Here is a 22,784-nt window from a genome sequence, read left to right on the forward strand (position 1 = left end):
AGGTGGGACAGTCACAAAGGGGCCTACAGCTCTGGTGTCTTTGAATTATTTTATGAAAGAGGGAATTTCACGAAGCACAGCTTCTCCTCTCCACGTCCTACTGTGCGTGCAGAAGTTCCTTATTACTAAAAATATTCATCTACTGCCTTTTAATAATGACTCATGACACAGAAACCCTGTGCATTGCCACTCCAGTGAAAGAACCATATTTGTGGGAGGGATTGAGAAAGCCAACTTCAACTGCAGCTATTCTTGGAGATTCCAGCCACCCAACATGTTGTCATGTTGGAAGTTCCCAGAGATCCAGTTAAAATCTCCAGGATGGCTTTCAGTAGTCATCTGGAGATTGATGCTGATTCTTAAGTCTATGTTTGTACTGGGAAAGGGCCGATCTGTTGCATTTCTCTCTGCTGGAGGCACAGGAATACTGGCAGAAGAGAAGGCCAAGCTCCTACGCTTTGTGTTCACACACGGCTCCATGTGCCACTGGCTCAGCCAAGTTGTCATGCGCTGCTTCTTCTCAGGGACCAGGAGTGGCTGGCTGCAATCCAGGCCCAGGCTCAGAGGAACGTAAACACCTCATCACCCTGAGCACACGATTACCTAATTGTTGGCATGCAGGTTATCAAACACGGGGAGGGTGGCACCCCCAAAATCCTTCCAACCAGTTACGCATACTGTGCCTGTGCCAACTCAACGAGACTGCACAACCACCACTCTGCTTGAGCTGCCCTAAGTACATGAGGTCATCTGCAACCAGCTCAGCCTATAGGAATCTACAAGTTGCCTATCTTAATGATGCTGCCTGGGACAGGCCGTATCATGAGCTTTGTTCCAATCTCTTCTGCTCATCCATAAGGCCTCTTAACTTAGATTCAGGACCAGCCCAGGACCACTCAGTGCCTGAGACAGTGTGCCAAAAGCTACCCCCTCCCATTTCATGATGTGTGAGCTTCTGCTCCTCCTATTCCCTGGACTGGTAAAGGAAGAGGGGGGAGCTCTGCCATTTTCCTCTCTTCTATACTTCTCCTTCTGTTCTGTTCTTCCTTTTCCAAGGCAGGAGGAGGAGAGACAGTGGAGGTGAGTGGGAGGTGGGCGATCATCCCCATCGGCCCTTATGGATGGATGGCCCTGCTAGACTGAGTTGGTTTGGCTATTCTTACAAGGTTGTCAGCTTTGGAGTTGGCTTCTGTAGCTCTGCCTCTAACAGGGGACTGGCTTAGCAATAACTGATGGGCCATAATGTTTAACATCACCTAGTATAAACCTCACAGACTAATTTCTGCTGAGCAACATGCACAAGAATGGGCCAGTAAGAGATGGCAACTCTTGACGCAAGGTGTACTACACAGTAGGCCAGAGAGATGAGGGCAGAGTAAAGGATAGATAGCGTAAGGAACAGGCTCGAGAAACTGAGGCTGCTTCCTCTCCTAATTCACTGAGAAATTTAAAGGCACAGGTTTCTGAATTACAACCAAACAACCAGCTACTAGGCACTTAACCCACAAACTCTGCTCCCCTGATTCCCCTACTGTAGTTAATTGCCTGAATGCTTTCCACGTGCGCTGCCTCCGACGCATCCTCGGTATCACCTGGCAGGACAAAGTTCCAAACAACACAGTCCTGGAACGAGCTGGAATCCCCAGCATGTATACACTGCTGAAACAGAAACGCCTGCGTTGGCTTGGTCATGTCGTGAGAATGGGCAATGGTCGGATCCCAAAGGATCTCCTCTATGGAGAACTCGTGCAGGAAAAGCGCCCTAAAGGTAGACCACAGCTGCGATACAAGGACATCTGCAAGAGGGATCTGAAGGCCTTAGGAATGAACCTCAATCGATGGGAAACCTTGGCCTCTGAGCATTCTGCTTGGAGGCAGGCTGCGCAGCATGGCCTCTCCCGGTTTGAAGAGACACTTTGCCAACAGACTGAGGCAAAGAAGGAAGGCCCATAGCCAGGGAGACAGACCAGGGACAGACTGCACTTGCTCCCAGTGTGGAAGGGATTGTCACTCCCGAATCGGCCTTTTCAGTCACACTAGATGCTGTTCCAGAACCACCATTCAGAGCGCAATACCATAGTCTTCTGAGACTGAAGGTTGCCAACAAGTTATTTGCCATGTTCTAAAAGCAATGATAGTTTATCATGACCAGCACATGTACTTTAGTCTATTTCAGGTGCTGTACAGAACTGAGAACCAAATTACATTGTGTTCCTGCCCCAAAAGCACCAGGCTTGTTTGGCCTGTAGGCTACCATGAGGTCATTCCTGAACTCCTGCCAGTTTTTTTTTTCCCTTCTCCCCCAGGAGTATCAGATACAGTTTCTGATTGCTTTACAATGAAGTCACAAGTGGCTAATGAGAGGAAGTCTTTTGCTACCACTTCCTTGAGTTTGAAACACTAGATGTCTCTAGACTGACGCACCAGATAGACATTCCATCGCCACTCACAAGTCCTTCTTTCTGAGCTCTGTTCTGCCAAGTGGATTGCATTCTCTATAAGGGACAAAGGGCCCCACTTCAGACATCTTGTCAGAGTGGAGGGCAACACTGAGAGGGCCTTCCCTCTGCCCTCCCCCAAATGTGGAATTTCCTGCCCTGGAAATTCAGTTGTCAGATAGTCATCCTACCTTTTGGCAAAAACTAAACACTTGGCTTCTTCAACAAACCTTTAAATAACTGCTTGGAGTGTTCATTTTTTTGTTTGTTTGTTTTGATGGCTCTTGTGAGCTTACAGCAGTGGTTCTTACACATTTAGCACCAAGATCCACTTTTTCGAATGAGAATCTGTCAGGACCCACCAGAAGTGATGTCATGACTGGACATGGCATCATCAAGCAGGAAATTTTTTAACAATCCTAGGTTGCAATCCTGCCCACACTTACCCAGGAGTAAGTCCCATTTACATTTCCCTATATGCAGTCGCGTCCCATGGTAGCATCCAGTCTAATATATTAAAAATAAAATATTGAAATGAATGGAGACCCACCTGAAATTGACCCTAGTGGATCCTGACACTGGCTTACAGTTTTTGGTTTTGCTAGGTTTTAAAACTTTGTTATGAACTTCAGCTGGTGTTAATTGCGGCAGGCCTCTATAAGTTGCTTTCTCACTGGAGAGATGGGACAAAATAAATGAAAATAAAGGCCCCCGGGATTGATCCTTAGCGCTCCCAATCGTTTTGTCCATCCCTGATAAGATTTCAACTTCGCAACCAGACCAGACAAACACGCGTGTAGCTCTCAATGCAGCAAGAGAGGCTGCTGCTACCCACCTTCCCATCACAATCACCTGTGTGACACTACTGAAGCCCTGCTCCCCATAGTAAGGGAGGGAGGAAGAATGTGGCAGGAGCTCTGGCTCTCTTCCTTTTCACTTTATTGCACAATTTCAAAGAACCCCTTCAGTATCTCCAGTTGTAAAGTGGCATCCTTGATCTCCTCTCCCTTCTCTCCCTTTAGCACAGAAGGTCTGCTCACTACAGCAAGTGGGAAAGGGGTGCAGATGGAAGAATCAGGTAACTGAGGCCAGGGTTGCGGCATCTCCCATCTGAGCAGTGGATTCAAAGCTGTCTGGGAAAATTCATGAGTTGCAACTTGACCTGACAACCTGACCTGTCCACTTTCATGCAGCTGCAAAGAGTTCAGGAGGCAGTCTTTTATGCCCTAGACCAGGGGTGCCCAAACCCCAGCCCTGGGGCCACTTGCAGCCCTCGAGGACTCCCAATGCGGCCCTCAGGGAGGCCCCAGTCTCCAATGAGCCTCTGGCCCCCTAGAAACTTGCTGGAGCCCACACTGGCCCGACGCAACTGCTCTCAGCGTTAGGGTGACAGTTTGCCTTCTCGCATGAGCTGTAGCATGAGGGCTCCCTCCAGGAAAGGCCAGCCTTGCTTTGTGCAAGGCCTTTTATAGGCCTTGAGCTATTGCAAGACCTTCATTCATTCATATAAGTTCATCTTTAATATATTCATTTATGTAAACGTATGTAAATTTATTCAAATTTTAAATGTAAATTAATTCTTTTTTTCCCCTGGCCCCCGACACAGTGTCAGAGAGATGATGTGGCCCTCCTGCCAAAAACTTTGGACACCCCTGCCCTAGACAGGTGTCAACTATCTACATCCTTTACCTCTTCTACCCAACTATTAAAAGTATGGGGCAGCCCTCTCTACATCTGGTCACTCTACATTAGTGTCATCAAAAAACCCCTTAAAGATAATGCTGAAAGTGGCTGTTGTTCTGGCTGTAAGTTTTAATGCATCTTGTCTATGTTTAATTAAATGTATTAATATGTTATTATGAAAGGCTGTTGCTTTGAGTTGGCAGTTCAGTCCTTGCAAAAGTCATTTTGCTTATCATTGTGGCTAATAACACGGCTGAGGAAACATCGGTTACATACACTTACTTACATCTTGTTTTACAGTGGGCAGAGCAGAGGTGATGGTTGACATTCAGAAGCAAAAGGGATGTGAATCAAAATGTCATTCATTCACATGATGGTGATCCAAGACAAGAAACTGCCACGTGGTTGTCAGTTGTGCATATCCAGAAGTCTGCTTGCTTATTAGAGTCACAGCTCCACTGCCAAAGAGACAAGCTGCCCTTCCTTTTGAAGAGTGGGTTGCCTCTTTGGCAGTGAAATTAGAAAGTACTGCTCTGGCACCATTGCCGTTCTCTTCCAAACATGCCTACCCCTTCTTTGAATCCGGGCCTGGTAGGGCTTTGAACACGTGGACTTAAGAATACCTCTTAGCTTCTCTCGACACAGTAACTTACAACTTCAATATGAGTCTCTGATGCAAGATATATCATTTAAAATTAATCCAAGGATCTGGCTGGAAAAAGAGCTTTGTGTTTTCAGGTGATGTCAGGTACACTGTTTGGGTCAACTGTGTACAGACACAATCCTGAGCAGCACTTGCGTACCTACTATAGACTTCCCTGGGGCAGATGCCCCAGGTGCCTGCTGCAAGGACCCCGTGGAAGCCTCTCAGAGGCTCGTGACAGTTTCCCGGAAGCACAGTTTATAGCGTCGGGGAACCTCAGAAAGGTTTCCCCAATGTGGGAGAAGGTTGCGCGAGGCTCTGTGAGCCTCTGGTGAGTGGGGGGGAGCGGATTTATGTGGGGGGGCAGCGATAGCCTGTGGGGGGGGCGCCATCTCGGAGCTTTGCCCCAGGCTTGGACACATTATTGCAACAAGTGAAATTGGGAGCATCCATGCTTCCTTTACAGGGACATGACATCTCCCGAGCAGCAGTGGAAGTGAAAGCATGAACACTCCATGCTGGAAACATTAATTTCTGCATCACTAATGAAAATGTCCTAAGTACCTCTGCGCATTTTGTCATGGAAAAGTGCTCACCCTCCCAACTAATCAGTGGCCCTATTATCTCAGGAGCCAGACGGGTGAACCACCTGTTATCCGATTCATTATGCATGTCCCGAATTTATGCAGAGCTACCGTCCATCTGCCACACCTTTGATTCTGTTCATGATTTTTTAAATAAGGACTGATCATGTATTCTGTCTCTTTTGTATCAAACTAATCCAGTTTGTTACAACCTGTCCTCTTATGACCACATCTCTTTCAAAACGCATCCTTTCCCCAGGGGCAGATGATACAGGGCCCAATCCTATCCAATTTTCCAGGGCTGGTCCAGCCAATGCCAATGGGGTGTGCGCTGCATCCTTTAGTGGCAAGGCAGTCACAGAGGCCTCCTCAGTGTTAGGAAACATTTGTTCCCTTTCCTCCGGGCTCCATTGCGGCTGCACCGGTGCTGGAAAGTTGGATAGGATTGGGCCCCCTAAGCTGGTAGAACACCTCTTCACAGGTTCAGCCTGAACAAGAAATTCACCTTATCAGATAGCTCTTGAAGACCACCTGATCTCAGCAGAATTCTTATCTACAGATCTGCCATCTTGCCAGATTTTTTTTTTTAATTTTTCAGTTCTGGTCCTCCTCTGTATATTTCGTCTACTCCATTGTGTTCAATCTCCTTTGACCATTATGTTTTCTGTTGTCCTTCTTGTACCTTTCCTCAAGGAAATAGAGCCCCACCATAGCACTCATCCAAATCTTTGATCAAGTGAGCCTTTAATTTAAGTTAAAAGACAGGAGAAGGAGCTAAAATAAGGCTAGCAGGTGCAAGTGCTCTTGCACCTTTAATTGTGGTGCAGAAGGGGAAGTGTTCTTGGCAGAGGTGACAGGCGATGCACCTGCCCATACTGCTTCTTGAACACAGTCCAGTTCAGGCACAGTGTTGCCATTCTTTGCATTGGGTCCCTTTTGCCGACTTCATTGATTCCATCCCCAGATTTGGTGAGCACCGGACAGTGTTTCATGGAGCTTATGATGTTGGTAGTGGTGTCGGGGTGGTCTATGTATTTGAAAAATCTTAAGATTCGGAAGCTAAGCAGGGTCAGGCCTGGTTAGTACTTGGATGGGAGACCACCTGGGAATACCGGGTGCTGTAGGCTTATACCATAGTCTTTCGAGACTGAAGGTTGCCAACCATTTGCAAGATTCTAAGCAGGGCCATCCTATGCATTGAATCATAGCACTGGAAGGGACTTAAGAGATCATGGAGTCCAACCCCTTGCCCATTCAGTCAGCCCATCATTACGGTATTTCAGATGTGTCCTCAAAAATAAGTGCAACAGCATTCTGTCTGCCATTCTCCCAGGTAAAGGTGCATAGGATTGCAGCCTTCATCAGAGATGTCACTAGAACCAAATGGTAACCCAAGTGAGGTGCAACTTCAGAACCCCCTTCCATGTGTCCGAACTTGTGAATACTTCAACTTTTGAATTAAACAGCATTAAACAGGACCATAGATCTGTGGATCTGTGATGGTCACTCTTGCCAGTGCCTGGGTCTCATATGTCCATAAAGCAGACTGGCCCTGGAGCAGTTGCCCTTCCCAGCTGTTGTCCTCAGTACTGTACAGCTGTATAATTAATTCTAATTAATGCAACACTTTAAACTGTGATGATATGTAGGTTTGCTGCTGACTGAGGGGGTGTGTGTCTGCTGCATGCACTCCTTAAATTTCAGACCATATGTTATTATTTCCTGGGAACACCTTCCTCTTTGGCCACTTTATTGGTTCTACACAATTGAGGGCCTGAGTATGATAAACAATTAAATGGGCTGATGTACTGGGTACGTGCACAAAAGCATTTGTGTTTTTGCTTATGACTCAGGGTCGCTAGTAACACTTGTAGTTAAACGGCATAAAAGTACCCACAACATGCCCTTCAAAGTGCTTTTTAAAAAGTGCTAAGCTGGAATCGATCCAATGGAGGGTCTTTGGGCTTTACTTTGGCAAAGCATTTATCTGGTTGCTCCTCTGTGTGTACCTAGGTAATGCTCCGGGTTGGCGGGCATCACACCACTCTCCACCCTTTGCTGCAATTGCACCATCAGTCAATCCACCCTTGGAAAACTTGTGATGCCCTGATGAGCGGCACTCAGGTCTCCAGGGCACACTAACATGCATCTCACTGCAACACAGTGATTGTGTAACTGGCCCTTCTGCCCTTGCTACTTAGAACCTCAAGGAAAACCCATTTCAGTATCACTCAAGTAGATAAGAATCCTGCTCCATTCTCTTCCCCCTCTAGTATTGCTTACATCTTGTCTGTCTAGAACTGCAAGGCAGCCTATTCTGGTCTCCACCTCAGCTAAGTAAGCAATGAAGCAGAGATAGGAACTGTGGCTGAACCAGGGACGTTATGCTTTGTATGGCAGGGGAGGGCAGATCTCAGATGAAGGAAATTCCCACAGCCTGAAATTCTTAGACTGAAACTCAAAGGGTTTGCCATTGTGCATCCCACCTCCCTCTTATCATCTTCTGTTTTTAGCAGGTAACAAACCAGACCCTGTCTTATCAGATTATCTTCCTTTGGCAAGAATATGCATGTTTTTAGGCTGGACTCCTCTTCGGGTGAACCAACAATTCAAAGTTGAAAACAAGAAGGGAGGATGTTGTAACTCCAGTTGGAATTCATTATCAATGCAAAAGAGATCAGATATGCCAGGACAGTATGTCATAACAGGCAACTTCACATACATGTGCCAAAAAAACATGTGGGAGGGGACACGTGCATGTATGCAAGCATGCTCACCTACGCAGAGCACCAAACCACTCTTTTAAAACTCTTCAGCATCTATACCACACATAAATGTCATTTATGTCAGCAACTTTCCTATCCATTCCATTTTGTTCTGACTAGTACCATAATGAGTTCCCTTCCTCACTTTCCCATGCCATGCCATTTCTAGTAGGGCTGTCAACTTCTTTGCCAGCACTGTGCCTTTAATGAAACAGGTTAATTAGCAAGCAGTAATTATTTTCCTGTGCTACAAAAAGACTGCACATCAATCTGATTTCTGTTAAAATCATACTAGCTAGCCAGACATTTTTTTCTGATCTGTGGTCAACTGTAATTCTAGCCCAAGTTTTGCTCCAAACATTATTTTAGATTTCTGCATTTCTTTGCCCTTGGTTTGCATTTTTTTTCTAGACACCTGAAATCATTATGAGGGTTGTCAACTTTTTCTGGCTTCTGCTCCTCTGTTTTCAACAACAGCTTAATTAGGATCTGATAGTGCTTATCTCTGTGAGGTGAAAAGTACAGGAGGTGAGCTAGTTTTTACTAGTCAGTTGGCAACCCTAGGAAGTAGTTTTAAGCATTCTCTATTACACCTTAGTGCTGCAGGGAGCTTCACCTGTCGAACCGCCGCCTATCTGGCAATTGTTAAAGGCAGAACAAAAGTGGCAACGTAAGCAACCTTTTTCCACATTTGCTACAGAATTTTTGGCTGTACATGTTTAACAATAATGGGTAAGACTTGAATAAAGGCTGAATATGGATGCACGACTAGGCTTTCATGGCAAGCAAACAAATAAATGGACACCCACACAGATCTTGAATTCTGACAAGCCTATCTTGATTTGGGAAGAAAAGATTGTGCTGCACCCTTTTCCAAAATGAAAAGTGTCAGACCATAAACTTAACTGGAAGTTACGCCTTCCAAACTGCAAGTCCTTGCTTAGACATTTCAGGATTGTGACTACTTGATGATAAGGGAGTCTCTCCACACATGTTCAAAGGCACCTTTTCCTTTATTATTACTTTATACATTTGGAGGCTGAGCCCTGCCATTAATCTAAGCACTTAGTGAACCCCGACTCAAATTAACCCCGATCATACCTTTTCCTCCTGGAGATTGGCCCCAGGTATCCACCCGCCGCGACGCCTCCTGGACTTAGAAACAAGGGGCACGTGGGCTGTTTTGGCGTTGAGGTGTTGGGTAATCTTGACCTCCACGGCTAACTTGACGTTGGTCCGGAGGTTCTTCCTCTCAAAAACTGTTTTGCACTGAGGACAAGACAGCACCCTCTGGCCCTTCTTATCTGCAGGTGCCTGGTCCCAGTAGCGGGTGATGCAGGCCCGGCAGTAGCTGTGATCGCAATCCAAGATCACCGGATCTTTAAAGTGACCCCTGCAGGCAGGGCAGATAGCAGCTCTCTGCAGCTCAGCCACAAGTCCTTTGCCTTCCATGGTGCGTGTGCGCTGCGATCTGTGGTTTGATGTCAGTTAAGTACCATCTTCGCAGAAGGGGTGGAGGTAAAGGCAGGGCTGGGGAGGAGCATCCTTTTCCCCGCTCCAGGTAAACAATTCTTGCATAACCAACCAGTTCTTCCACTTTGTGAACTTGGCTTTCTGCACTGAAAGATGACAGGAACTGCCTGTGGGGTGGAAGACCAGTTTGTTTTGCTCTTGCTGAGATTTGGCAGTCTGATAAACGATCGCTATTAACACCCGCGTGAGGAGGAAAGGGGCCAGGGGCACAAATGTGGTTTTATTCCCACATCTTGGGGCAGAAATCCTGATTCCCATCTTCACTGCTCTCCTTGATCTTTGCAGATCTACCCCATGCTGGAAATGGTTCTAAGGAGCTCAGGCTCCAAATGGGTTGGTTGGCAGAAACGGAACCTATGAGAGCAACCAGGGCTTACGTGAGTTCTGACCCTCCAGGCACTAGCCCCAAAACTTCCTTCAGTGCTGGAGCTCAACTTGGAACATTTATTTATTTTCACTTTTATATACCATCAAGGATCTCGGGGAAGTATACATGGCTCCTCCCTCTCCTGTTATCAACCCTGAGAGGCAGGTTAGGCTGAGAGAAAGTGACAGGCCTAAGGTCACCCACACACCTGATAAACTTCACGGGTGAGCAGGGATTTGAACCCAAGTCTTCCTAGTCTACTTTCTACAAGTGCGCAAAGCGACTTGCAATGAAACTTCTACAATACAACATAATATGGTTGGCAACCTTCAGTCTCGAAAGACTATTGTATAAGCCTACAGCACCCGGTATTCCCAGGCGGTCTCCCATCCAAGTACTAACCGGGCCTGACCCTGCTTAGCTTCCAAGATCAGACAAGATAGTTGGCAACCTTCAGTCTCGGAAGACTCTGGTACCGCGCTCTGGATGGTGGTTCTGGCACAGCGTCTAGTGTGGCTGAAAAGGCCGATTCGGGAGTGACAATCCCTTCCACACTGGGAGCAAGTGCAGTCTGTCCCTGGTCTGTCTCCCTGGCTACGGGCCTTCCTTCTTTGCCTCTTTGCCTCAGTCTGTTGGCCACGTGTCTCTTCAAACTGGGAAAGGCCATGCCGCACAGCCTGCCTCCAAGCGGGCCGCTCAGAGGCCAGGGTTTCCCACCTGTTGAGGTCCACTCCTAAGGCCTTCAGATCCCTCTTGCAGATGTCCTTGTATCGCAGCTGTGGTCTACCTGTAGGGCGCTTTCCTTGCATGAGTTCTCCATAGAGGAGATCCTTTGGGATCCGGCCATCATCCATTCTCACAACATGACCAAGCCAACGCAGGCGTCTCTGTTTCAGCAGTGCATACATGCTAGGGATAGTAGCATCACAGAAAAATAAAGTCAGCAATTGAAAAATGGCTTACAGGGGACCAGTAGATGCTTACCAGCCTAAAACCATTTTGCAAAATGCTGGACTATCTTGAACCGTGGCCTGCACAGTAAGGTGCTTCTGCTCTTCTCTAGCAACTGCGCACACTCAGGACTACTTGGCACAGATAAGCTGTGCTTTAGGGTACGCACCTTTGCACGTTTAGAACATTCGTGGACAGTGCAGATGCTGGTGAAATAAATAAAAAGACAGTAGATCATGCAAGGCAGAAACCCAGCCCAGTTCAAGGCACACTCTTGGCTTGTGCTGGGTAAAAGTGAGGTCCACCAGGCCTCGATGTCACTTCAAGTGAGTATGCCGTGGAATGTATCCATTAGGGTGTCTCAGAAGAAGGATCAATCAGGAAAGGGATCCCTGATGACAGGCGATCTGAACTTCACTGGTGCAGTGGCTGAAAGAGGGAGGACACCGATTCTATGGCTGAAGATGGACTTGTGATGATTGCGGAAGTGGCATACAATAAACTCCAGCATTCCCTTTTTACTCATACCTATTGTAGTAATCTCCCCTGGGGGCTGGGGATAAGAATAGGCCCTCCAGTTTGGCTGTACTTGTCATAAGAGGTGACTAAACAGCCACCAGGTAGATGGGACTCGTCAGCCTGGGAAGGCAGCTCATCTGAGAGAAGGAAAACTCTGATCCCAAACCTCCACTGCCTTGTGGCTACATCCAGTTATGGAAAAGGCTTCAGGAGTCAACCTCAAGGCAAAATCCGGAGCTGGAGTCCCTGAGGCAGTTCAAGGCTGAACACAGTCACGTTCTGGCAACTCCTGCGACGCCGCTGGAACCAACCATATTGGCTTCTGGCTTTCCATTGGACCATTTCAGCGACGTGGAGAGGGGGGATTTGCTGCATGGGCAACAGTCTGTCCTCCATATCTACCTTACCCAGACTTTGCGCACTGGAGAGGACACTGTTCCGGAACCACTATTCAGAGCGCGATACCATCGTCTTCCGAGACTGAAGGATGCCAACAACAAATTGTAGTCAATAGCTTAAGAACATAAGACAAGCCCTGCTGAATCAGGTCAAAGTCCCATCTAGTCCAGCTTCCCATATCTCACAATAGCCCACCAGATGCCACTGGGAGCACAGGAAGCAATGAGATACCTGCATCTAATGGCCACGCCCTTGCATCTAGCTTGCCTTTTGGGAAACTTCTGGAGATGCCATTGAAAAAAAATTAGCTTCCCTTCTACTCTACCCCATCCCTACCACTGTTTTTCTTGAGAATAAATGTCACAGGCTGGGATAAATTGCATATATAAGTACAGATCTGAGTTTCTACCGATTGGAAATCTGCAAAATTCCTCAACTGACCAGTAGAACTGTATAGTGACCTGGTCAAAGGCAACCAATTAATGCTCCATTCTCATGAGGGGGGGGCTGGGGACAGTGAGGACGAGAGATAACAGATTCAGAGCCCAAGCCTTTACATGTCTACTCAGAAGTAAGTCCCATTATAGTCAATAGGGCTTTCTCCCAGGAAAGAGTGGATAGGACCGCAGCCTCAGAAAGGTAGGGCTGGCCTATCCATGAGGATGACTGAAGGTGGCAGATTGGCTGGAGGGACTCATCTATGACTGGTCACTCACCTCCGATGCTCATCCTCCTCTCACTCCCTGTATTGGAAAAGGAACAGGGGTGTGAAATGGAGGACCAAGTATGGAGAGAACGCTCTTCTCCTCCACACTTCTTCTCCTCCTCCACTCTCCCTCTTCTTATTCCAATATATGAAGTGGAGGAGCCAAGGCTGGCACATCACCACGTAACAGGGGGCAGATTTAGCATACCACCACCTGCTCGTGATCCCAGACCTTGGAGCAGTGCTAGACCAAGGTCTGCTATGGCAGAGGTCTATATATTTTTGTCACAACCAAACTTGCTTTTTTGAACCGAGTGGGATTCGGGAACCCTGGCCAACCTGCTGCAAATCACCCAGAGAACTACCAGTCACTCCTGATCTTCCTGCCTGCCCCTGTAGCAGAGGACGGGGTGGGGTTGCTCAGGCAATGATCTGATTATAGGGGTGTTGCAACACTCACAATGTTCCTCCTCTTTTCTTCTGGCCCAGTGCAAACTAATCTCTTGGTGGGACCCACAAATGGAAAGGTGTGCATAGAAACACCAAGACTCCATGCAGTGTGAATTGTTGGGAGACGTTGCGCAAACGAGGGAGGGGCACTTTTTCCAAGTTAGTGATTCCAGGGATCTCATGCATATGGGGTTTGATACCATGACAAGTATCTCCGTGCTAAGAAGCAAAGGCAAAACTGTACCCTGCTCTTGCAGAAAGGCAAGCAGTAATGGAGGCCACATCCTGTCATGGGGCTTGTAACCTGACACCACTCCAGGAATATTTGAGGGCAAATAAGAGGAAAACAAGCCACACCCAAGGTGGGTCTTTTTACCTGTTGTCAAATTTCAGGGGATGGACAGAGTGGATAGGGAGATGCTCTTTACACTATCACACAACACCAGAACCAGGGGACATCCACTAAAATTGAGTGTTGGGAGAGTTAGAAGAGAACAAAAGAAAATATTTCTTTACTCAGTGTGTGGTTGGTCTGTGGAACTCTTTGCCACAGGATGTGGTGCTGGCGTCTTGCCTGGACGCCTTTAAAAGGGGATTGGACAAGTTTCTGGAGGAAAAATCCATTACGGGGTACAAGCCATGATGTGTATGCGCAACCTCCTGATTTTAGAAATGGGTTATGTCAGAATGCCAGATGCAGGGGAGGGCACCAGGATGAGGTCTCTTATATCTGGTGTGCTCCCTGGGGCATTTGGTGGGCCGCTGTGAGATACAGGAAGCTGGACTAGATGGGCCTATGGCCTGATCCAGTAGGGCTGTTCTTATGTTCTTATGTTAAATTCTTCTTTCCCTCTCAGCTATTTGGCAGCTGCTCCTCTTGTTTGTTCTGCTAATAGTTTGTTCTGGATTCAGCAGCATGGAATCCCTCCTTAGGAAGGAGAGCTCTTAAAAATTCTTCAGTGCCTTGTTCCGATGTGCATTTCGGCCCTTATTTTCCAATATATCTAGCCACGACACTTCCTCCCCCAGATTAACAACCCTACTGCACTGCCTTCAGGTTTCCTGCTGTCTCTCATTTTGTTTTGCTTTTTTTAATTATTAAGGCAATTATATGACTGTGTCTCATTTCCCCTTGGGCCTGGAACATTTGTATTTTTTTTTCTCTTCAATTTATTTTTCACATTTTTATACCCCTTTCCTCCATGGAGCTCAGGGTGCTGTACATAGTTCATCACTTCCTTTTGTCCTCCCAACAACCCTGTGAGGCTGAGAGAATGTGATTGGCCCAAGGTCACCCAGAAAGCCTCACGACTGAGCAGGGATTGGAACCTGGGTCTTCCAGGTCTAAGTTCAACTCTGTAACCACTACACCACCCTCCAACCCACCTTTTCCCACGATGCCTTTGGCTTTCAGTCCCCATCCCCATCTCAGTCCAACATAGCCTGTAGTTTTCCCAAGCTTATTGCCTTTCCGTCTGTTCCTATGGTCAACATTTAGGTTATAAGCTCCATGGATCATGAGCTTACCGTCTTCCCTTCTCTTACCCTATCTGCATATGTTATTATGTAAAGCTCAATGTTCATTGATGTACACCAGAGATTCTCAAACATTTAGCACCGGGACCCACTTTTTAGAATGAGAATCTGTCAGGACCCACCAGAAGTGATGTCATGACCAGAAGTGACATCATCAGGCAGGAAAATTTTAACAATTCTAGGCTGCAATCCTACCCACACATTATTATTATTATTATTAACAGTATTTATATACCACTTTTCAGCGAAAAGCCATCAGTATTGATTTAGACCAGTGGTTCTCACACATTTAGCACCAGGACCCGCTTTTTAGAATGAGAATCTGTCAGGACCCACAAGAAGTGATGTCACAACTGGACAAGCATGGAAATTTTTTAACAATCCTGCCCACACTTACCCAGGTGTGGTAATTTACTATCATTATTATTATCATTATCATCATTCCCATTTACTATCATTATTAAAAGTATATACATAATAGCCTGTTAAAAGTACAGGTCTGTAATATTTCCCCAAATACAGTCACATTCCATGGGAGCATCAAGTCTAATATATAAAAAATAAAATATTGAAATGAATGGGGGCCCACCTGGAACTGGCTTGCGAGCCACCTAGTGGGTCCTGACCCACTGTTTGAGAAACACTGATGTACACTAATGTTGCAGATAAATAATAGTGGAAATGTAGCCACTTAGGGGGTCATGGGCTCCATCTTTTTCACCCTGCAAGAAAAGGAAGGATGACTCAAATGGGAATGGAATAAAGTTGGCGCTGTGAGTCAGGATATCCAGCTTCTTTTGCTGTTATGACAATAGAGAGCTGGAAACAGCAGGATGTGAGAGATGGAAGGAACCAAAGGTCAGGGCACGTGGGTTCTGTTCTGCCACCAATTTAGCAGACCTGGTGATGATCCTGTTACTTAAGCATCGGAGAATAGGCCCCATATCTGTGGTCTGGTCTGTAACCTTCTTCGGTTCCATCCTCTCTGCCTCCCCACCTCCCACATCAGATCCTGTTCTAGTCTTCCTTTCCAAGACCAGGATATAAATACCAACCAATCCTCAACAGCTTAAGGATGCTCAGTAGCTACTGCAGGGCTCAAAATAGAAGTCAGATGCCCCAACTTTCCAATGACCTGAATAGCAGTATGTCTGTATAGTGCATAGCCATACTTATTAACATGGTTTGTGGAGCACCACAGAAATGCCGGGACAAAAACGTGGTATAGAGAGTATCAGAGGAACTGGGAAATGTATTGGTAGGTGCAAAGTCCACCCCCTTGGTCACCAAGTTCTTGAATGACCTGTGGCCAGTCACTGAAGTCTAATCTACCCCACAGGGTTGTTGTGGAGATAAAGAGGGTAGGTGAGAAAGGGCTTCCTGTAGGAACAGTGGGATAAAAATGCAATAAATGATGTTGCCCCAACCCACTTCTTTCCACATTGACTTTTAAAGAAAGATTTCCCCATATTTGTGGAAGTACAGTTGAACATTTAATATGTTTGCTTGAAGTCTCAGAACCTCAAGGGTTTTGAGTGGTCATGGGAGCAGTGGTGAATTATCATTAAATGCTATGTGTAGCCCACCCTTTCCCCATAGGTGCAGTTTGTTGCACCAATTACCCTTGCTAACTGGGCAGAGGCACCTTTCAAAGCCAGTGGCATATCTGGGAGGGTCCATGTGTGCAGGAGATCCCAGGCAGCAGGGCCGGGGGGTCGCTGCCTGGGATCTCCTGCACCCATGGAGGTATCCTGTGGCCTGGAGGCCAGGGAGGCTGCATGTTGCCTTCTCGGCCCTCAGAAGGTCTTCTAAGGCCTTGGAGAAGGCCTTGAAGGTCTTCTAAGGCCACTTCCAGTTTTCTCCAAGAGACCAAAATGTTTTAAGGCCTCAGGGTGCAACTGTTGGGGGTCATTTGCCGGGGGGGGGGGGATTTTGCAGTTTGATCCTGGGCAGCACAGGGGCTAAGAGTGCCACAGTTCAAAGTGGTGGTCCTCTTATATTTAGCAAGAGCATCTGTCCTTCTTCATCCCAGCATAGCGTCTTCTTCCAGCGGCTGTTGCTGATACCTCTTCTCCATCTCTTTTTAGACTGTGAGCCTTTGGGGACAAGGAGCCATTGATTGATTTGCTTTGCTATGTAAACTGCTTGTGAACTTCTTTTTGCTGAAAAGAGGTATATAAATATTTATTAAGAATAATTAATAATAATTGTAGATCTGCTCCATTGCCTAGGACTTCCAGTGGGTTGGGTATAACTAGCTGCAGCCTAACCACGCAAAAGCCTTAAGGTTCTGAGACTTCAAGCAAACATATAAGTATTTATCCTTATTTCCAACCATGATGGCTAGAGACTTGGGAGAGGGAAATAAAAGCTCACAGTTTCCTGGGTTTCATTACTTGCATGGCTCCCTGCCCTTTTCCATCCCTGCTGATTTCTTGTGTCCTTATCCACTAGCCATTTTGTCACTGGGTCTGAGCTTACCAGAACTGGTTCCAGGTTTCCAGGGGTTCTCAGTAAACCATTGATTTTCAGTGTTTTGCTTCTCATGGCCCACTGACCTCTGTGGTCTTCTCTGTGGTCTGCATCTCTTGTGATTTCACTTCCAGCTTCAAGGATTCTGCAGGTTCTGGGTTCTGCAGCTTTGTTTTTAGGGCAACTGTCTGTAGTAACAAACTGTCTCTCTTCCTCTGCCACAAAACTATGGCAATTCGTTAATTCAGACCACTGGTGTAGCTAGAGGGGGGGCAGGGCACTAAGTTTTGCAGGGAGTCTCCCCTGTGGAGTGCAACAGGCTCCTCCCCTCCCCTTTGGAGCCATGGGAGGGCAAAATGGAGGCTAATGGCTCCCAAGGGGAGGGCAAGGAGCTCATTGCACTCCACGGGGAGGTTCCCTGCAAAACTTAGTGCCCCGTCTCCCCTCTAGCTACGCCGGTGATTCAGACCATTGCCCTAGAAACAGAACCCAGAAAGTTTTTCAGCCATTTTGAACTGCTGTGCTCCAAACTCCCATGGAACACGTGTGGACCTTGTGCCACGCACACTGGTTGAAAATTGCTGCAGTAAATTGTCCTCCACTGGTACCTTCCTACCTGTGTGGCCTGACCCCCCCCCCCCAAAGTTTATGGTGGGGCTTAGCTTGCTGGCTGGGATGGGATGGCATGAGAGAGAAAAGCATCAACACAGCGGCTATCTTGACCAAGAGTGCTACTCCACTGTGACTACCTGAAAGTTATGGGCATGGAGGTGGTCTCAGGAACTGGCAGGGGGACTTTCTGATAGCTCTTGGCAGCTGCCCAACTACGCCAAACCCTGCTGGCAACCCTGGAGCCTACTCGTCTCATGTTGACTATCCCATAAGCACGCACGTATACGTGGGCATGCACAAATAAAGCCTAAAGAGACTGGGTGTTCTAATTTCTTAGCAACCAGCAAAAGTGGAGGTTTGCCAGTGAGTTTACCTGGGGTCAGGATTTCACCCACTGGGCTCCTGAGCCTAGATTCCTCAGTGGATCCTGAAATTGCCCTATATGGTTACTGACTGAAGGAAGGATTTGCATGGGAGCTCCGGCAGCTTTGGACAGACTGGGAACAGGTTGTGGCACAAGGCAGCGGGAAGGATGCCTGTCAGGTGAGTCTGCACCGCTTATGCTCTTGGAACGTGAGTGAGGTGACGAGGCTCTCTCCCCTTAATGACGCTGCCAGCAGATCATTTGGAAGCATGAAACATCCTCTCTTAAGTAGGGGAGTGGAGCTGACATGGTGACTTCCAGCTGGACATGTTTAGAAAGAGGACCTGAGGAAGAAAATGCCTTTGGCAGCCCAGCTCAATCACTGGGAACATCTCGAATGCCACTTCCAGGGGGGAGCCCGGTTAGTCAGCGTGCTGCAGCACAAACAGACAAGGACTCTCATGACACCTGCAAGGTCAGTGCACTCCATCGGATGCCTGAAGTGTTAGTCACCTTAAGTTGGCAGGTATGCAAGTGCGCATATATACACATAGGTACAGAGAAAGGGAAAAATGTCAACACTTGCCCTCAGTTTCTCCATGCTCATTGAATGGGGAAGGGTCTGGAAATATACAAGCAAGCCACATCCCATGCCAACAGGCTATCTGGCCATGTCCCTGGCTGTCCCCATAGCACTTGCCTCTGAAGACAAGCACTGCATGTGGGGATTTGGGAGCTATAGGCGGGGAGAATGATGGCATGGGGAAGTGTGGCTAGCCAGCATCTTCCTTCTCCCTATTCAATGAATTGTTTTCAAAGAAAGATACTCTTTTCAAAATGTTGATTGAGGCACATGCCCAAGGCAGCGCTGTCTCTGACAGTTCTATGCAAAGTTTAGATGTATATATGGGATAAGATGCCTCTGACTGAAAAGAGCCGTCACCGCCTCGGTGAACAGATAGCCGTTTCGCTGACCCAACTGTAGTAAAGCCTTTGTAAGGTTCCCAACTTCTGATTGTGAAAAAAATCTATTTTTGAATGGGGCCAGGGGTGGATGGAGTCGAGGAATGGAATCTGATAGCCTGCAGTGCCTAATGTGCTATAGCACATTGGTGTGCCGTGAAAGATCCACAGATGTGCCATGGGAGTTTGCGGCACAGCGTTGAAACTTGCTGAAAAACCCGCCCTGGTTCTGTGGCTCTGTTTCTAGGGCAAATGACAGCGGTAACAAATTTCCCATCTCTCTTCTTGTCTGTAATTGTCCTAGAGACGGTTATAATAGAAACAGAACTGGCATCACTAGGGTTTGCATCACCCAGTGCGGGAGGCTAGCCCGTCACCCCCTTGATGAACCTACACCCATGCAGTGCGTGGGGCATCACCCCAGGCTGTGGGCATAGTGAAGCGCCATCACTCCACCCCTGCTGGTTTTGGGGGTATAACTTTTAATAGAACAGAGATATTTCAACATGGTTTGTTTCATTGCATTCTGCATAAAAGTACACATCGTATGATATATAGCATGATGTGTTAGTCCAGATTTCAAGTATATAAGATTTTAAAAATGTTGGCCAATAGTGGTGTCACTCCCCCCCCAATCATGTGCATCACCCAGTGTAGCCCGCACTCCCCAGCGGCGCCACTGGAAACAGCTGTAGAGTCCAGACAAGTCTCCCGGAAGCTGGAAGTGACATCACAAGAGGCAAAGACCATCGAGGTCAGTGTGCCCTGAGATGAAAAACATTGAAAATGGCTGCTCTAGTGAGAGCGGAGCAAAGAGCAAGCACTATTCTCTGGCCTTTTGGCTGCTGCTGAAAGATGCAATGCGACTGTGCCTATATTTGGGTTCTAGTGTGGGGAGGGGCCGTACGTAAAGAGGGTGTGAGAGCAACTCCTGCGTTTGTCATTGCAGGATCGCCACATTGCTCTGCAGTCACCCGCCTTACCTCCCTTAACTCAATCAAAGCAGCTAAAGAATGTTGCCAGGGCCAGAATGCTGGGGGCAATGGGGCACAACCCAGCACCGGAACCCCCCTTCTCCACCGCACTTTTAACGGTGCACTGGATACTACAACTGCCTTATGTCATGAGGGGGTACCTGGTGGCGCCAGAAGGGTCTCAGTGCTGGGCTTTGCTCCTTGGTCCCCAGCAACCTGGTGCCAACACAGTCAGTACTGTCTGTTTTGGCTGGCATTCGCTTTAAAGTCTCAGGCAAAGGTGTGTTGTTTTTTTTAAGCACATACTACATAGGCTATCTGAGAGAGAGAGAGAGAGAGAGAGAGAGAGAGAGAGAGAGGTGCTGTTCTTGTTCACTCTTCTTACCAATCCTGAGTCCTGCAGTCCTCTCCCAGGGCTGTACCATAGAACACTGTGCAGGGAGGGCACACACAACTTAAAACACTGGCAATCCTACTCTACCAAAGCCACAGCTGCTGTGGACTCAGGAGTTTATGTGAATGTTGTTGGCAACCTTCAGTCTCGGAAGACTATGGTATCGCGCTCTGAAAGGTGGTTCTGGAACAGCATCTAGTGTGGCTGAAAAGGCCGATTCGGGAGTAACAATCCCTTCCACACCAGGAGCAAGTGCAGTCTGTCCCTGGTCTGTCTCCCTGGCTATGGGCCTTCCTTCTTTGCCTCTTTGCCTCAGACTGTTGGCCAAGTGTCTCTTCAAACTGGGAAAGGCCATGCTGCACAGCCTGCCTCCAAGCGGGACGCTCAGGGGCCAGAGTTTCCCACTTGTTGAGGTCCATCCCTAAGGCCTTCAGATCCCTCTTGCAGATGTCCTTGTATCGCAGCTGTGGTCTACCTGTAGGGCGCTTTCCCTGCACACGTTCTCCATAGAGGAGAATATTATGTGAATAGAGTCAGACTTTGCTCCAGTAGCATCTTTTCTTTAACAAATAACAACTATTCTGGGGGGGGGGGGGGAGAGGAATCCAGATCAGGTTCATGGCAGGGGGTAAGATAAAAGCCTCCTGACTCTGCTACAGTACCAATCTGGGTTGATGGATGTGTGTGCAGGCGCAGGCATGGTATGACCCAGAGCACCACCAGATGCCACTTCAGGTCTGCTACCACAGTGCTACAAAACAACAGCAACAACCACAACCAAGAATATCCTTAATGTGCTGCCATTAACACACTGCCAAGTCCCACACATCGGGGTTTAACGGTAAGGAGCATGGTAAGGAGGAGAAGGATCTGTGTCTCACTCAAGCAAACAAGCAGAGCTTTTGCACAATTTGCACTGAAGGTGGGTTGGAGGGAGGCTGCAGGCTTGGGGTGAGAAGCACCCATCCTCCACCACCCTATTGGACCACTCGTAATCTGCCGGGGATGCAACCCAAATCAGGTGGCCGAATGGATGGGCTGGCCATGTACGTATAGAAATGTGTGACAACTTTGGACCCAAGTGGACCAAGCCAATGGAGCCAAATGTTCCTTTGCTTCATTAATTGGAAGCAGGTGGTCCAGGAGAGACTCCTATTGCCAAGTAATCAAACTGCTGGGTGTTTTCACTTGCTCAAAGAAGCATAGGAAGGGTTGCATCTTGTTTTGTTTTCTGCATATGGAGTTCCCTAAGAAACAGAGACGCCTGCGTTGGCTCGGTCATGTTGTGAGAATGGATGATGGCCGGATCCCAAAGGATCTGCTCTATGGAGAACTCGTGCAAGGAAAGCGCCCTACAGGTAGACCACAGCTGTGTTACAAGGACATCTGCAAGAGGGATCTGAAGGCCTTAGGAGTGGACCTCAACAGGTGGGAAACCCTGGCCTCTGAGCGGCCGCTTGGAGGCAGGCTGTGCAGCATGGCCTCTCCCAGTTTGAAGAGACACTTGACCAAAGGACTGAGGCAAAGAGGCAAAGAAGGAAGGCCCATAGCCAGGGAGACAGACCAGGGACAGACTGCACTTGCTCCTGGTGTGGAAGGGATTGTCACTCCCGAATTGGCCTTTTCAGCCACACTAGACGCTGTTCCAGAACCACCATTCAGAGCGCGATACCATAGTCTTTCGAGACTGATGGTTGCCAACAACAACAACAACAATGGAGTTCCCTAAGTGCACTTTCTATAGTACTCATCATGGGAATAAATGGTAGCTGCACAAATATGTGTAATCCTAGACAATTGGCCTTTCCAGAGCATTAGCAGAAAGCTTGTGTTGGTGTAATTAAGCATTTTCCAGAGTTAAACAAATTGTAACCTTGTATTGCTCTGTATAGTTCACTGTCTCCCAAAGGCACAGTTTGTCCTGAGTTCTTTCATCTCTCTTAATTTGCAAATGTGTGGGGAAAAAAGACATTTTTCTGATGTAAGGATTTTAACCCCACTTTTTCCAGATCAAAAAAGAGCACCCAGTTTTGCGTGAGCCAGTTATGTCTACAAGACTGGCTTGAAACCTAGCAGAGTTCCATATGAAATAGGATGAATAAAGGAACTGGGTATTGATATATCAGAGAGTTGTTGGGGAAAGCGGCATAAAACAGTTTTCATTGTGGTCTTCTATCAGAAGGGTTCAGAATAAATAGGTGGTCTGGTCTCTGGTGGTATATAGGTGTCCCCCCAGTATCCGCGGACCCGGTTCTCTGTGCCCATTGCCTTGCCTTTGTTGTTTACACTGGTGCCAAGACAGCATGGTTCTTGCTTTTACAGATCGCTAAAAAACCTTCTTGCTTTTACAGGTCACTAAAACAAGAATGGGACAAGAAGCAGGCAGCTGGCATGAGAGCGAGAGAGAGAAAGAGAGAAAGAGAGAGAGAGA

This window comes from Tiliqua scincoides, chromosome 2 (genome assembly GCF_035046505.1).
Source record: "Tiliqua scincoides isolate rTilSci1 chromosome 2, rTilSci1.hap2, whole genome shotgun sequence".
Classification (NCBI taxonomy): Eukaryota; Metazoa; Chordata; class Lepidosauria; order Squamata; family Scincidae; genus Tiliqua; species Tiliqua scincoides.